The 17,071-nt window shown below is 42.0% G+C and overlaps 1 long non-coding RNA gene across 1 annotated transcript; it reads left to right on the top strand.

Moving 5' to 3' along the window:
* The first annotated feature begins 12,644 nt into the window (after positions 1-12,644).
* Positions 12,645-16,261, top strand: LOC110487558 (uncharacterized). Its single transcript, XR_016485486.1, has 4 exons — positions 12,645-12,743; positions 13,335-13,929; positions 14,256-14,336; positions 14,553-16,261. It is a non-coding gene; the product is annotated as an uncharacterized LOC110487558 (long non-coding RNA).
* Positions 16,262-17,071: the final 810 nt, after the last annotated feature.

Genomic DNA, 17,071 nt, shown 5'->3' with positions numbered 1-17,071 from the left:
TTTGTTTTTTTCCAAATAGAGTTAATTTCATTCACTACAACTTCAACACAATCCAACATGGTCCCATGGCATGGAAATAGGAGAAAAACTTAAAAACATCTAATGAACAGCCTAACCCTAAATTTGAGATATTGCACAGGGCTTTTACCGCAAACTCAGCTTACTGGACCTGGTACTACTATTGATGTGCATAGGTCAAATTTAGGGTTGGGCTGCTCAGTGAATTTCCTGTATTTTTTTGCTACTACTCAACTTGTATGGAAACTTCCCGTTGCTGTGTATTACATGTGAAAAATGACTACCCTTTCTGTTAAGCACGTGCACAGATATTTATCAATCCAATGATACACTTCTGTAGCTAAAACAAAGTTTAAACGGGGTTAGAAGTCCAAAATGCACAGGCGTTATGGTGGGACCTTCTGTCTTATGTAACCATACCAAATGTAACACATCATACTAATTTCAGTGTCCTGGATTTACATGTACTATGTTACTTCTAGTCTATGAGACGAGCTGTGGACAGGAGCGATATGCTATTGGATGAGCTCATCTGCCATCGCCAGAGAGTGATCTGAGCATCTGAGTCAGTGAAACTGGAAAGATTTTTTAGGACTATAATTTCCTCCTCATATGTGAGTCTCCACAGACCGAGGCCTGAGCTATTGATTGATTCAAGACAAGGTTGTTTTTATTGAACTTCGATTCTCAGTTTGTCAGTGTCAAAGTAGCCTGTCATTTCCATCATTTGTGCTGAAAAAAAGATTTTGCTCAGCCTCCAGTCATGTAAAAGGACATATAATTGCATCAAATGTGGTAATAAAAGGCCCATTTTTTCCTGGACCCTATGCTAATAAAAATGTTCCCCATGTGTGCAACTTCTGTATGTGCCTCTACTGTACTGCTCTATGCCACTATGCAAATGCACTGATATGCATGCAATGCTTTATTATAAAGGATATTTTTTTAATGCGTTCTGGTACAAATGAAGCACTGAACACAGGTAGTCTAGACTCTAGCTAACCACCCTATACTAAAATATCCTCACAAAACTCTCTCTATATGGCCAGCCAGCCATATATCCTGGCTATATGATGAAGTTATTATTTAAGAGCATTGAAGATGAATCACAATCAGTAAAAAAAAGTATTGAGCTAGCTAACTAGCAGATTTACATCAATCATCAATATCAACGATCAGCTGATAGCCTACCCTCTTTTCCTGATGTCAATCATGTCTATAGGAGTCACTGTAACTAGCTTGCTTAACATTTGTGATGAGTGAGTGTGTTGTTGCAGAAATAAATAGGCATATGCTAAAACATTTTAAACTCTATATTAAAATGAGTGCCTAGCACTGGGATTGAACACAAGATCCTCTGAGCTGTAGATCTGTAACGAGGCCCGCTAGCTGTTAATAGGTGCTTGCGTTGCCCCTAGTAGACGATAGTAAATAGCAACAGAAGTAAAATAAACCAGGATGCCATATTTTGACCATTTCAAATATGCATAATTATTATGTCATCCACTAGAGTCTGGCCTGCTCTACTTCACACTACCTGCTCAACCTAGAGCTGAACATGGAAACCTAGAGCTGAACATGGAAACCTAGAGCTGAACATGGAAACCTAGAGCTGAACATGGAAACCTAGAGCTGAACATGGAAACCTAGAGCTGAACATGGAAACCTAGAGCTGAACATGGAAACCTAGAGCTGAAGATGGAAACTTAGAGCTGAACATGGAAACCTAGAGCCGTCAAAACATGGAAAACATTACAGGCTGGATAGAGCAGACCTGTGTAAAGTAGATGTTTGTATGCAGCAGAGGGCAGCATTCATCTGAGACAGAAATTGGTGATTCAAAAAAAAGTAATGATTGGTAGTTTTTTGTAGTGACGTGTTGAGAATGGCCAGTCACAGGACTGCCAAAAGAGCCTGAGCCAATCAGATGCGGGCAGGGTCAGTAAAGGTCAGTAACATTGTCATTTCTCATTCTAACAAATCGTCAGTAGGAGTCAGTGTTGAATTGACTAATACATACAATTGAGTAATACTTTAATCTGGCGGGAAGTGAACTGGCAAACGGGGGGATGCTGGTATCAAATCCTAGATGCCATTGCCAGCCGTTGTGCCCTTGAGCAAGACATCCCCCCACACCTCTCCTAAACCTGTAAGTGTATGTGTATGTATGTGTCTTTCGGATGTTGGGTTAAAAGAAGAACTCAAATTCCTGTTGGACCTTGTGTGCAATTGAACAATAAAGTGATCTTATCTTAATAAAGTATCATTACAATACCATAATAAGTCAACATTGCATTACGGTAACATGGATCTGTCACATGACAGTGGACTGGATAGTGTTGTTGTGCCACCATTTATATGGTTAATAATACAACATGGTATTATTAACCATATAAGTATTGATCTGATTTGAGATCAGAGGGACAACAGAGGATCCGGACACAGTTTTTCTAGATAAAATATTGATTATGATCACATGTTGTTTTTGGTCATGGTGGTGTGTGTGTGTGTGTGTGTGTGTGTGCATGCATGTCTCCATTGGTTCTCAGGAGTTGGGTTGTAACTATGCAAAAATACACATTTCTGTTCTCTACACGACAGTGGCGGTTGGTGCCATTTAAGATGATCCTGGTCTTATTTTTTTCAGCATATTGGATAACTGTCATTCATATTCCATTCAACCAGCTCAATGTAACATCGATAGGTTAAGGCTACTACATGATACTCACATGTTCCCTATACCCATCATGAGGTTGCTACAAACTAGCCTGTGAATGAAAGTTTACAACGTAGGTGCACTGGTCGAGAGAACAATTTTTGTAATCATGGTGACAGACAGTGACACATTCAATACCGCCTTGCACACTCTTGCCTGCCTCTAGCTGATCTAGGGTGTAATCATCAGTGGCGAACACTAATTTCTATCGGACAATTTCAGAAACGCACGCACGCACGCACACACACACACACACACACACACACAATCGAAGGGGTTAGAAACACAGGGGTCAGCAACAATTTATTTTAAACATACATGCATTGTGTAACCGCTCTGAAATAACCACATGCATGTGTACAGTTAGGCTTTGAAATCAAATACACACACACAACAACAATGGCATTGTTCACCTAGTCTGTAAGGGATTTTGATTTGATTTGATTCAATGGGGGGAAATATGCACTGAGTACATCCCAGGGGATAACACATTAACGTGAAATTAACTTTTTCCCAATATTATATGTGGTTCAGCTTCAGATGTTCCACCCTGAGCTGTACAGGCAACAGACCCACTGCTTGGGATTAATTTCCTCCAACATGTGTTCTGGGGGGTACATTAAGCAGATACCTAATGATGTTGTTTGTGACTAAGTGGTATTTGACCTCTGTTTAGTGAAGCTAACAGACAAACAGTTGACATGGAAGTGAACCCTGTCACTGTTTCACATGGAGGCCTGAATAACTCAACCAACATGAGAGAGAGACAAAGAGAGAGAGACAAAGAGACAGAGAGACAGAGACAGAGTGGGGGAGAGGGGAGGGGGGGAAAGGAAAAGAGAGAGAGACAAAGATATAGAGAGACAGAGACAGAGACAGAGTGGGGGAGGGGGGGGGGGAAGAGAGAGAGACAAATATATAGAGAGACAGAGACAGAGTGGGGGAGAGGGGAGGGGGGAAAGGAAAAGAGAGAGAGACAAAGAGACAGAGAGACAGAGACAGAGTGGGGGGGAAAGGAAAAGAGAGAGAGAGACAAAGAGACAGAGAGACAGAGACAGAGTGGGGGAGAGGGGGGGGGGAGGAAGAGAGAGAGAGAGGGAGAGATGGAGGGAGGGTGAGAGAAAAAGTGCAAGAGTCCATTCTATCTTAACTCAAACCCACCTAACAGCAACTTTTCACATTGTTCAACACCACAGTGAAAACAAATTATTCTTGGATAAGTGAAGTTACTGTTAAACATGAACAATGCTCTGTCAAAGCACCTGCCACCAGAGGGGAAATCTCAAGACATTTTCTATTCATCAGTCTGAGACGCTATGATTCAGTCACTCAGAGAGATGGAGGGGATTGTCTGAGTCTCTATAACAGGGCACACACATACTGTATATATATATATATATATATATATAACCAGATAGGTTAAATGGATCAGGAAGGACCAGGGAGATTGTTCAAGATTGACGTATAAATTGGTAGTGGTGTAAAGTAACTAAGATGTTTTTTGGTATCTGTACTTTACTTCACTATTTATATTTTGGACAAGTTTTACTTTAACTCCACTACATTCCTAAAGAAAATAAGTAGTTTTTACTTCGATACATTTTCCCTGACTCTCCCTTTCCCTGACATTTCGAATGCTCAGGCAGGACCACAGTATTTTATTACCTTTATTTAACTAGACAAGTCAGTTAAGAACATGTTCTTATTTTCAATGACGGCCTAGGTGGGTTAACTGCCTTGTTCAGGGGCAGAACAGCAGAGTGTGGTCCAATTCACGCACCTATCAATATAACGTGGTGTCATCCCTACTGCCTCTCATATGGCGTACTCACTAAATACAAATACTGCATTTGTAAATTATGTCTGAGTGTTGGAGGTGTCTGAGTGACTGATTGCCCTTAAATAAATTTAAAAAAATTAAATTGTGCCTTCTGGTTTACTTAATATAGGAAATTTGATGCAAAGCATTTACTTTTACTATTTACTCAAGAATGACAATTTAGCATCATATGATGTGAAATGCTTCATACAGGGATGATTTCTGTGACTCTGGATCAGAAGGTTGCATGTTTGATCCCATTCGTGGACACTATTTTGTTTTTATTTGATTTACCATATCCCAGGCCTTAACCCTTACCATAGGGAATGTGTGTCTTAACTTAATGTTCAAACCCTATCCCAAACTTTAACCCTCACCTTTACCATAGGGAATGTGTGTCTTAACTTAATGTTCAAACCCTATCCCAGGCCTTAACCCTTACCATAGGGAATGTGTGTCTTAACTTAATGTTCAAACCCTATCCCAGGCCTTAACCCTCACCTTTACCATAGGGAATGTGTGTCTTAACTTAATGTTCAAACCCTATCCCAGGCCTTAACCCTCACCTTTACCATAGGGAATGTGTGTCTTAACTTAATGTTCAAACCCTATCCCAGGCCTTAACCCTCACCTTTACCATAGGGAATGTGTGTCTTAACTTAATGTTTAAACCCTATCCCAGGCCTTAACCCTTACCATAGGGAATGTGTGTCTTAACTTAATGTTCAAACCCTATCCCATGCCTTAACCCTCACCTTTACCATAGGGAATGTGTGTCTTAACTTAATGTTCAAACCCTATCCCAGGCCTTAACCCTCACCTTTACCATAGGGAATGTGTGTCTTAACTTAATGTTCAAACCCTATCCCAGGCCTTAACCCTCACCTTTACCATAGGGAATGTGTGTCTTAACTTAATGTTCAAACCCTATCCCAGGCCTTAACCCTCACCTTTACCATAGGGAATGTGTGTCTTAACTTAATGTTCAAACCCTATCCCAGGCCTTAACACTCACCTTTACCATAGGGAATGTGTGTCTTAACTTAATGTTAATCTTAATGAGTTCCTAAACGTAACCTTTATGGAACGGTACAGAGCACCAGGAGCAACAAAAACACTTTGAAATGTACCGTTTGGAACAACTTCAAAATTTGACGTTTGGAGAACGTGGATGAACATCTAATTCTGCAGTGAGACTGCGAGATCTTGTTGAGAGGGACTGTTATCAGAAGGTAAGAGTAAGCAGGCAGAAATTGAATAAAAAGTCACATGATGTACTTTATAGATTGACTCATTCTCCCACTCGTGTATTATGGCCTAACCACTGGGAAATAACACTGGATTGTAATGCTTTAAAACAATGTGTTTATAGTAGGACTGCAAGGCATTACCAAAATAGTTCCCTGACCATTCACACAGCTGAGAAATTCTTCATGTTGGGACATTTATTTGAGAAGTTCTCATGTTGATTATGTAAACACTGTAAATACCAGAATATCATTTTTATTTCATCTCTGTCTCTGTCTGCCTGAGTGTCTGTCTCTGTCAAACACGCATCTCTGAATAACTACTCACACAGATGACTCACACAGAGTAACCTCAACACCGGGCTAAAATAACATGGATTTAGAGCCTATACATGTATCATTCTTGTGCAATTCATATCTATAGACTACATTTATCTTTTTCTTTCATTCTTTGTATCTGGAATTAGGGCATAAGCCTAAGCTTTAGGGCCTAACTGTACGTGTGCCAAATACATGGTGCTTGCTTTCAGCATGGCTAAATGCTTTCAGGAACTTAGGCAAAACACATTCACTGTGATCCACAGAGGCAAAACACATTCACTATGATCCACAGAGGCAAAACACATTCACTATGATCCACAGAGGCAAAACACATTCACTATGATCCACAGAGGCAAAACACATTCACTATGATCCACAGAGGCAAAACACATTCACTATGATCCACAGAGGCAAAACACATTCACTATGATCCACAGAGGCAAAACACATTCACTATGATCCACAGAGGCAAAACACATTCACTATGATCCACAGAGGCAAAACACATTCACTATGATCCACAGAGGCAAAACACATTCACTATGATCCACAGAGGCAAAACACATTCACTATGATCCACAGAGGCAAAACACATTCACTATGATCCACAGAGGCAAAACACATTCACTATGATCCACAGAGGCAAAACACATTCACTATGATCCACAGAGGCAAAACACATTCACTATGATCCACAGAGGCAAAACACATTCACTATGATCCACAGAGGCAAAACACATTCACTATGATCCACAGAGGCAAAACACATTCACTATGATCCACAGAGGCAAAACACATTCACTATGATCCACAGAGGCAAAACACATTCACTATGATCCACAGAGGCAAAACACATTCACTATGATCCACAGAGGCAAAACACATTCACTATGATCCACAGAGGCAAAACACATTCACTATGATCCACAGAGGCAAAAAGGACCATGTCAGAGTTGAATTCAAAGAGAGAAAACCTGTGAAATGGTTCTTTATGAGCATCATAAAAGCTGATATTATTTCAACCACAATAAAATATGCATCCAAAAGCCGAACTGAAATCTAATCAGAAACATGATGGGTCGTTTTCATAGATTTTAATTCCCTTAAAACCGGTCAAATATTTGGAAATTTTGCATTTTCTCCCGGTCCCTAAAAAACTTTGCTGGGCGAGAGAAGCAGAGATGAAAGAGAAAATTGTGCAGATGTCAACTAGATTGAAGCATTCATTCTATTGATGTATGACATATTTTCTGGTGAGCAAGGGTTTTTTTAGTCTTCTAGGGCAGTGGTTCCCAACCAGGGGTACTAGGACCCCTAGGGATACTTGGCCTATCTACAGGGGGTACTTGAGAAGACTCGTGAGATAGTAGGCCTACTGGGAAAATGCACTTAAGAGGGGGGGGGGTACTTCAGGGGTACTCAGGGCAGAGCAAAATTCAGTTTATATAAAATAAAATAAAATAAACCTTTATTGAACTGACTTGCCTAGTTCAATAAAGGTTCAATCAAAATAAATACAAAATATCTGAATTTTTCTCTGCCCTGAGTACCCCTGAAGTACCCCCTTAAGTGCATTTTCCCAGTAGGCCTATGGTCTCACGAGTCTTCTCAAGTACCCCTTGTAGATAGGCCAATTACCCCTAGGGGTCCTCGTACCCCCTGTAGATAGGCCAATTACCCCTAGGGGTCCTGGGGATACCACACCTAGTTGGTGGAACAGTAACAGAAAAAGGTTGGGAACCATTTTCTATGTTTGCAGGTTAGGGTTTGGTACAGGCCTCAGATTTTCACTTCATCGCGTAAAGTCAGGCGTTTGCAGATGGGGTTTTACCAATTGCGGGCAGGTGTGGGTGAACAAACAGCTGACCGACGCATTACTTCTGAATACCTTTTCACACAGATGACCAACACAGACTAATATATAAGGAGGTGTGAACTTACTGATTCATGTTTTTTGGGGAATTCGGTGGAAGTCACGTGGCTCTCCGTCAGTGTCCTGTTGTTTTGACAAGATTGACAGTTTGCCTTTCTTTTTGGTTGACAGTTAAAACAGTGTTACTTACAGTTAGTCACAGACATGGACCAGAGTAGTGCAGCGAACATACAGGACAGATACAGACCTGCAACTGAGGTAACAGAAAAAGTGCATGTATTTGAGGACGGCTCATAATAACGGCTGGAATGGATCGAATGGAATGGCACCAAACCATGTGTTTGATGTATTTGATACCATTCCACTCATTCAGCTCCAGCCATTACTACGAGCTAGTCCTCTCCAATAAAGATGCCACCAACCTCCTGTGATTAAATCCAGATAAAGTTGAAGATGATGAACCTAATGCAATGAGCTCCATGGATATTGATGATGACGATATTGATGATGATTGTCAATGTAAGATCCGACAAGCCCAACAAGAAGGGTGGAGTTGGTGTTCAACATTCAGTATCTTTTCAGTGGTGGAAGGAACCCTCCGGCGTTGGTGCAGTGTGTCTGGGGCTGCTGTGTGCTCTCCTACTGGCTGGGATCATAAGTCTGTTAGTCTATCATAGAAATCAAATGACCAGTTACAATAACCTGGCTAAAGAGAGAAACCAGCTGCAGAAAAGCCGCAACAAACTGACTGAAGAGCGAAACCAGCTAGAGACCAGCCACAGCAACTTGATTAAAGAGAGAGACCAGTTACAGAGTGAAACAGAAAGACTGAAACAGTCTTTAATGGTAAAAGGGTACTGTTCGCAAGAATGGATGAAGTTTGGCTTCAGCTGTTACTACCTCACCACTCTGAATGGAAACTGGGAGGAGAGCAGATTGGACCATTGCTTTCAGTTATAAATAACCTCCTTTCTTATTATCTTCTCTTTTGTCCTTCCCTCTCTTCACCTCTTATCTCCTCTCCTCTCTTCTGCTCTCTCAATTCTTCTCCCCTGTTCTCCTCTCATTTCTTACCCTCTCCTCTCCTTAAATTTCCTTTCCCCTTCTCCTCTCCCCTCCCCTCTGCCTCTGAAGCCCCAGATCCATTCTACCAGTCGATGCTGTATCAGAGCAGCTGGTGTCTCTTGGTGAACCACAGGTGGCACCAAACACACATCCTTTAGGCAACCTCCTATCAACTCAGGTTCAACCCAGAGAGAGAGCTTTGGGAAATATTTTCATACTCATCTTAGACATCTCTCTCTCTCTTGGTCATGCACATGCACGCACGCACGAAAGGGTTGAAAGCAAAGGGTCAGCCGCGGTGCAGCGCCTTTGTAAAAAGCAGAAGTGAAAGGTCTTTTAATGCGCTCTCTCCGCCTCTCTTTCTCGTAAAATGTATATATGACCATCTAGCATGGTTTCTGCTATATTCCCCTGCCAGCTACTTCTCTCCAGCAAATCCTATTAAAGCTATTATCATACACATACACACATCCAGGCTGTATCACATCCGGCCGTGATTGGGAGTCCCATAGGGCGGCGCACAATTGGCCCAACGTCGTCCGGGTTTGACCGGGGTAGACCGTCATTGAATGTGTTCTTTACTGACTTGCCTAGTTAAATAAAGGTTAAATGAAAAACAAATCAAATAAAATACATTTACTCCTAACAGCCATTGGAGAGCTGACTGACAGTTTGAGAGACAGTGGATTAAGATAATATATAATGGTTAAAGATTTCCCCCTATTTTTCTGTTATTGGTAATGGACACTTGACCTAGGGCTCTCATTCTTAAAGACACAAATATCTGTATCTCAACACCTGCACATTGTTTGCACACATGCATGTGTACAGTTAGGCTGTAGACAGGGTGCCAGGTTAGACACTGGCACACATGGCTGCAGGCACGCAGACACACGCACACACACACACACACACACACAGAGAGAGAGAGAGAGAGAGAGATATGGCATTGTTTAAGGTAAGTGACTAAGTGTTTGACCTGTGTTTAGTGAAGTAAAAAGAGAGACAGACAGACAGTAGACATGGAGAGGAACTCTGGGGACAGGCCCAGTTTAGTCTCTCTGTCACTGTTTCACATAGTAGAGACCTGACTGACTCAGCCACCAGGAGAGACAGAGAGCAAGAGGGAGAGATAGAGATAGAGGGAGAGGGAGAGGGAGAGAGAGAGAGGGGGAGAGAGAGGTAGCGAGAGAGAGAGAGAGAGAGAGAGGGGGGAGAGAGAGAGGGGGAGAGAGGGAGAGAGAGGGAGAGAGAGAGAGGGAGAGAGGGAGAGTGAGATAGAGAGAGAGAGAGAGAGAGATAGAGAGAGGAGGGCAAGCTGTACAAGCATTTGATTGGGCTCCCTTGGAGGGAGGTTGAGGATGCCTGGTTGTCCCTTATGGACGAACCCTGCTTGTGCGCCTATCGAGCGCTCTAAAAGCCTCCACCAATAGGATCATCATGTATGTGTGCCAACAGCCATGCAGCATGGAACACCAGCTAGAGTGTAACACCATGCAGCATGGAACACCAGCTAGAGTGTAACACCATGCAGCATGGAACACCAGCTAGAGTGGAACACCATGCAGCATGGAACACCAGCTAGAGTAGAACACCATGCAGCATGGAACACCAGCTAGAGTGGAACACCATGCAGCATGGAACACCAGCTAGAGTGGAACACCATGCAGCATGGAACACCAGCTAGAGTGTAACACCATGCAGCATGGAACACCAGCTAGAGTGGAACACCATGCAGCATGGAACACCAGCTAGAGTGGAACACCATGCAGCATGGAACACCAGCTAGAGTGGAACACCATGCAGCATGGAACACCAGCTAGAGTGTAACACCATGCAGCATGGAACACCAGCTAGAGTGGAACACCATGCAGCATGGAACACCAGCTAGAGTGGAACACCATGCAGCATGGAACACCAGCTAGAGTGGAACACCATGCAGCATGGAACACCAGATAGAGTGGAACACCATGCAGCATGGAACACCAGCTAGAGTGGAACACCATGCAGCATGGAACACCAGCTAGAGTGGAACACCATGCAGCATGGAACACCAGCTAGAGTGGAACACCATGCAGCATGGAACACCAGCTAGAGTGGAACACCATGCAGCATGGAACACCAGCTAGAGTGGAACACCATGCAGCATGGAACAAACAGACTTAACACTGCTTAAGGACAGGCAGCTCCATGTCTCTGTCTGTCTCGCTCTGTCTGCCTGACTGTCTATCTGTCTGTCTGTCTCTGTCTGTCTGTCTCTGTCTGCGTGACTGTCTCTATATGCCTGTCATTTGAAGTGAAATATTACATAGTATCCTTGTAAAGATAATGAATATGAGGTTATAAAGTGCTGAAGTTCCTCTTTAAACGAAGTTGGCCACCGGAGATTCACATGGCGTGAAGCAAACTATTAAAATCTTCTGAGAAAGACTCAAACATACATTTCCCACACCAGGCAGGTATCAATTGATAAGCCACAAAATGTGAACCTTTTGCAAAGTGATATGCGTCACGAACTATGAAGCATACATTGCGTTCAATGCAAAAAGAAATGCATCAAGAGTAGTGATGCACAAGTCAATAGATTGTGTTCATTGCAAAGAAGTTGGGGATAAAGCAGCAATGGGTGAGAGACACACACACACACAGACAGACAGACAGACAGACAGACAGACAGACAGACAGACAGACAGACAGACAGACAGACAGACAGACAGACAGACAGACAGACAGACAGACAGACAGACAGACAGACAGACAGACAGACAGACAGACAGACAGACAGACAGACAGTATACATGGAGTAGAACCCTGAGTAACTGCAGAGAGATAATGAAGGACTATGTTGATCAAATCTAACCACAGTTTATTTGTCACATGCACAGAATGCAGCGGGTGTAACGGTACAATGAAATGCTGACTTAAAGCTCTTCCTCAACAGTGCAGAATAAATGTAAGGTAACAAAAGTAACACAAATAGACAAGAGCAAAATAGTAAATGAAAAAAGAGAAGGTAATACAATATTTAATAAATGAACACAAGAACTGACCATTATAAACAATGTGAAACAGTGTGCAGGAACACTGTGGAGGTAGATCAATAGGCTCAGCAGCAGGGTGAAGAAGAGTGTGTGTGTGTGTGTGTGTGTGTGTGTGTGTGTGTGTGTGTGTGTGTGTGTGTGTGTGTGTGTGTGTGTGTGTGTGTGTGTGCGTGCGTGTCTGTGAGTGTGTACCTGAGTGTGTGTGTTCGTATGTGTGTGTGAGAGTGTGGTTGGTATGGGTGCAGTTAGACAGCCAGTGATAACTGCATGAAAATAGGTGTTTCCGGGTATTTTCCAACCTGTACACAATCAGTGAAATTTATTGTGAGCGGGAGCACACTCCTGACCACGCACTGGCACAAGTATTTCCGGGATCGTACACTCCTGATGTAAAAAAAAAGGCCATTATTTTGCACCTGACCTTTCCCAGAGTCCCGTTAGGGTGGATATCTCTCCATCTCAGCTGTCAATCAGAACGCTGAAGTTTCAGCCAATCAGCATGCCCGAATGCACATTTGGACACTGCACCCGCCCACTCTTGCTCAGAGTGTTTATGTGGTTCCAAGAAGAAGACGCAAGTTTTGGCTTGCTACCAAGGTTTTTCATTGTGTTTACTAGGAAGATTGTGCGGGCATCCAAGAAAGTGAGTTGTGGGGTTTATTGTTGGGATGTTTTATGCTACGTAATGATGATTGACTGCAAGTAATTTACCTTAAGTTACCTTGCTACATCTGCAACTGTATTAAAGTAATGTTCTTATCCTGCAGCTTATGTATATTTCAGATACTCCGTGTTGTTCATGTTGCATAAGTGCCAGTTTCGCCTTGATTGCATGAGCATCTGCGCTGTAGATGCATATTTGTCTAGAGTCATTTGTATAGTCTGTATACCCATGCTACCGCAGCGTTTTCATTGTGGCCATTATTGTTGCCATTTGCAGGTGCCAGGGCAAGCCTCTAGAACAGTCTAGACTAGACGTTTCAGAACTGGAGCTCATGCAGGTGCAGTATAATTTATGACCCCAGAGACAGATCTGATAAGATAGGCCTGAGAGAGAGGGCCATATATCTAGCTTGTCAGACTAGTTAGCTCTCTCTCTCCAGTGAGATGTTTATCCACATGTTGATATGCTGTGTGAATATCCCTATTCAGGTGTAATGTTAGGACATTCCTTCCTGTGTAGATCTTCCTATTGTTTAGTTTCCAACACTGTGTTTCTGTTTTTATCTTTCAGAACCACAAGTCCATTTCTAACTGTAACCACAAAGATACTTCAATGATGTGTGGGTTTGTGCAACTGTGTGGTGGTGACCTAGAGAATAAAGCTCTGGATATGAAAACATCTGCCTGGTTTCTGCCGGACTGCCTGTAGTGGGTCAGACCAAAGTACAGCCAGCGTTAAGTCATTAGCTGGTGAGGGTTCAGAAGCCGACCGCTCAGATGGCTCCAGCTGGCCCTTTTTATACCCGGTTACTCGTTAACAAGGATTTCTGGGATCGTACACTCCCAATTATTGTGCATGAACTTAAACTGACGTTTTCTGGTGTCTGAACTGCATGACACTTACACTTGGAAAGAGGAGACATCATAGCGTTACGTCAATACACACCCAACCAACTAGCTAGTACCACTTACGTTGGGGCGGGAATATTGGAATTTCCGTGTCAGTTAGCTAGAGAGATCCCTAGATCCGTAGACACCTCCGTAGAGATCCACTCACTGCCTGTCCGCAACATTAGCTGTGATTTCAACGAGAAGACTTCAAGACTTTCAACAAAGTCAACATCGAAGGACTTCAAAAGAACCATGGTCTAGGAACAATTTACACAGTAGGTCTTACGTTAGTGTGGTGGTTGTACATTTCAAATATTTACTAGCTAGCTAACGTTAGTCAGCTGAAATAAGTGCCAGAGATGAATAAACATATTTTAGCTAGCTAGCTACTTTGTGTTAAGCAAGAGTTTAGGGGTTAGTTGTTGCAAGGTGCTTGAATGCCTTACAAAATAAGCTGTTTATCAAGGTAATAAGACTTACGAGCACACTGTCCTATTGCAGGGAAGTGATGTTTTTTGTTTTTGTGATCGATATTGAAGCATAGAGGTGTTTTATGGAGAATAAATGAACAATTATTCTACTCAATATCCCTACACCCCAGTCTCCTCTGCTACCTCCCAGGGAGGAGGAATACCCTAAACTCCTCGTTCTCACAGGACTCGGGCTAGTACGCTGTTGCCAGGTCAGTCTTGGGGGTGACCCGCCTGAGGTGATATTTTTTGTCTTTGGAAGATTATTTTAAAATAAAAAAATGTAATAAATAACATGAGGTTATGGCTGAGCAGTTATACACGCATTGTTATTATAAAAATTATAAATATTATTCTATTCATTAGGATTGCAATCAATGTGGCAACTTTTGTATTATCAAAACCTTCTGTCATTGTGTTTCTGTCAGACATGTTGGATACAACACTGGGTCGTTGACCAGCAGTGGTTACCCTCCCCAGGACATGTTGCCCTCCTGCTCCTCCGCTGCTGTCTCTTCCTCAGCCGGGGCATGCAAGCTCCCTGTTACCCAGAGGACCCCCATGCACCTCCTCAAAACAGCTATCACATGGGTCGCCCACGTACCCCCCTACTGCCGCCTTATATCCTAATGAGCCCCAGGTCTACCCCACATATGCGATGCCACCCCCTTCACTCCAGGACGAGCAGCCCCCTCTGGCAGACAAAGTGAACTATTTGTAGAACATTGCATAGGAATCAAAATCCTATTTTTGTAACTTACTCTGGTTATCGACCAATGATTTCCATTTGCATAGTTATTTGTTCAATTCTAGAGTTCACTTGCAGCATTTGAATACATTTCTTCAGTTCCTGCTCTGATTCATCAGTCACACACTGTGTCATGTTTCTTTTGTCTTACAGTGCCTTGCAAAAGTATTCATACCCCTTGGATTTCTTCACATTGTATTGTTACAAAGTGGGATTAAAATGGATCACAATTTAATGAACAATCTACACAAAACTCGGTAATGTCAAAGTAGAAGAAAAAATGTACCATTTTAAAGATTGATATAACTACAACGACTAGATTTGAGTTATTTGATTAGTATTCAGCTCCCTGAGTCACAACATGTTTGGCAGAAGGTTACTGCTGTGATTCTTCTTGGGTAAGTGTCTAAGAGCGGTATACATATTACCCATTATATTAGCCCATTATTATTTTTGTAATTCTTCAACCTCTGTCAAGATGGTGGGATCTTGGCTAGACAGCTATTTTCAAGTCTTTCCAAATATTTTCAAGCAGATTTAGGTCTCAACTGTAATTTGGCCACACAGGAACATTTCCTGTCTTCTTGGTAAGCAACTCCGGTGTAGATTTGGTCTTAAGGTGTATGTTATTGTCATACTGAAAGGTGAATTCCTCTCCCAGTGTCTGGTGTAAAGCAGACTGAAGCAGGTTTTCCTCTAGGATTTTGAATGTGCTTAGCTCCATCTCGTTTCCCGAAGTCAAGCTTACCCATACCATGATGCAGGCACCACCATGCTTGGAAATAAGGAGGCAGTTACTCAGTTATGTGTTGTGTTGGATTTGTCCCAAACATACTGTAAGAATTTGTGTTTAGGACAAAAAGTGAATTAATTTTCCGTGTTCAGTTCAGAAGGACGACTATCTTTGTGTCTGGGTGGTTCAATACATAATGCAAAGCATAATTATTAACTTGACCATGCTTAAAGAGATATTCAATGTCTGATTTGTTATTGTTAACCATCTACAGTACCAATCACTGCCATTTTGATGAGGCTTTTGAAAAGGTCCCTGGTCGTTGTAGATATGTATGTCAATCTCCTCCACTTTCAGCCAGGAGAGATACATATTATTAATATTAGCTCTCTGTGTACATCTAAGGGCCAGCCATGAGGCCCTGTTCTGGGCCAATTGCAATTTTCCTAAGTCCTTTTTTTGTGGCACCTGTGGCACCTGACCACACGACTGAACAGTAGTCAAGGTTGCAAGTTCAAACCCCCGAGCTGACAAGGTACAAATCTGTCGTTCTGCCCCTGAACAGGCAGTTAACCCACTGTTCCTAGGCCGTCATTGAAAATAAGAATTTGTTCTTAATAACTTGCCTAGTTAAATAAAGGTAAAATTAAAATTAATTTTCTGGCTTCAATTGCAGTTCTTACTTTCACCACTAGGAGTAGTTGCCAAACTTGTTGACTAAAGGTAGCAGCAGAGACTGAAGCTTTTTTCAGGACACATTATTTTCACTCCAATTTGATACTAAGTGATTTTCGTAGCAGCTTAGGCGAGCATTTTCGTTTACAAGAATATTGCCGGTATCGGTTAGCAAAATTAGGTGAATTACCTCAAAGTTAACTTGTTTTGACATTGCGTTGTTGTTTTTAGCTGAAGAGATGATGTATTGTATGTGTTCAGTGTATTTTTTAACACTTTCAGACATTGTGATAAAAACAATAGTGCACTAAAACTTGAGTTAACAGTGCTACTTTTAACATGTTACAAAATATAAATAAGGAGACACGGAGTGCTAGCTTCTCTGTTCTTTTCACTGGGTTTCTTCCAAAGTCTGAAGAGGAGAGGTGGGTGCCTGCAGCAGTAACATTCTGAATGGAAGGCTCAGAAATTGGAAATCTAAATATTTAACACACTTGAACTTTCAGAATTTGTACAAAACATTACAGAATTTACAATTCCATATGTGGAAACATTGCTACTGCAACATGTTAATGCCAACTCTTCACATGTGAGGAGAATAACCCCATTTCACCACATGTGATCTTGCAATAAATTGTGAAACTAAAAATTAAATTTACACATGTGAATGGTTTTCACTTGTGAACTTGCAATTCCACATGTAAATGGGAGATTTCACATGAGAAAGTTTTTCACATGAGAATGCATATACACATTTCTGAGGTGAAAACCAGTTTTTCTTCTCACATAAA

This window comes from Oncorhynchus mykiss, chromosome 13 (assembly GCF_057628025.1).
Source record: "Oncorhynchus mykiss isolate SJ-2025 chromosome 13, ASM5762802v1, whole genome shotgun sequence".
NCBI classification, from domain to species: Eukaryota; Metazoa; Chordata; class Actinopteri; order Salmoniformes; family Salmonidae; genus Oncorhynchus; species Oncorhynchus mykiss.
This window is presented reverse-complemented; position numbering and strand designations above follow the sequence as displayed.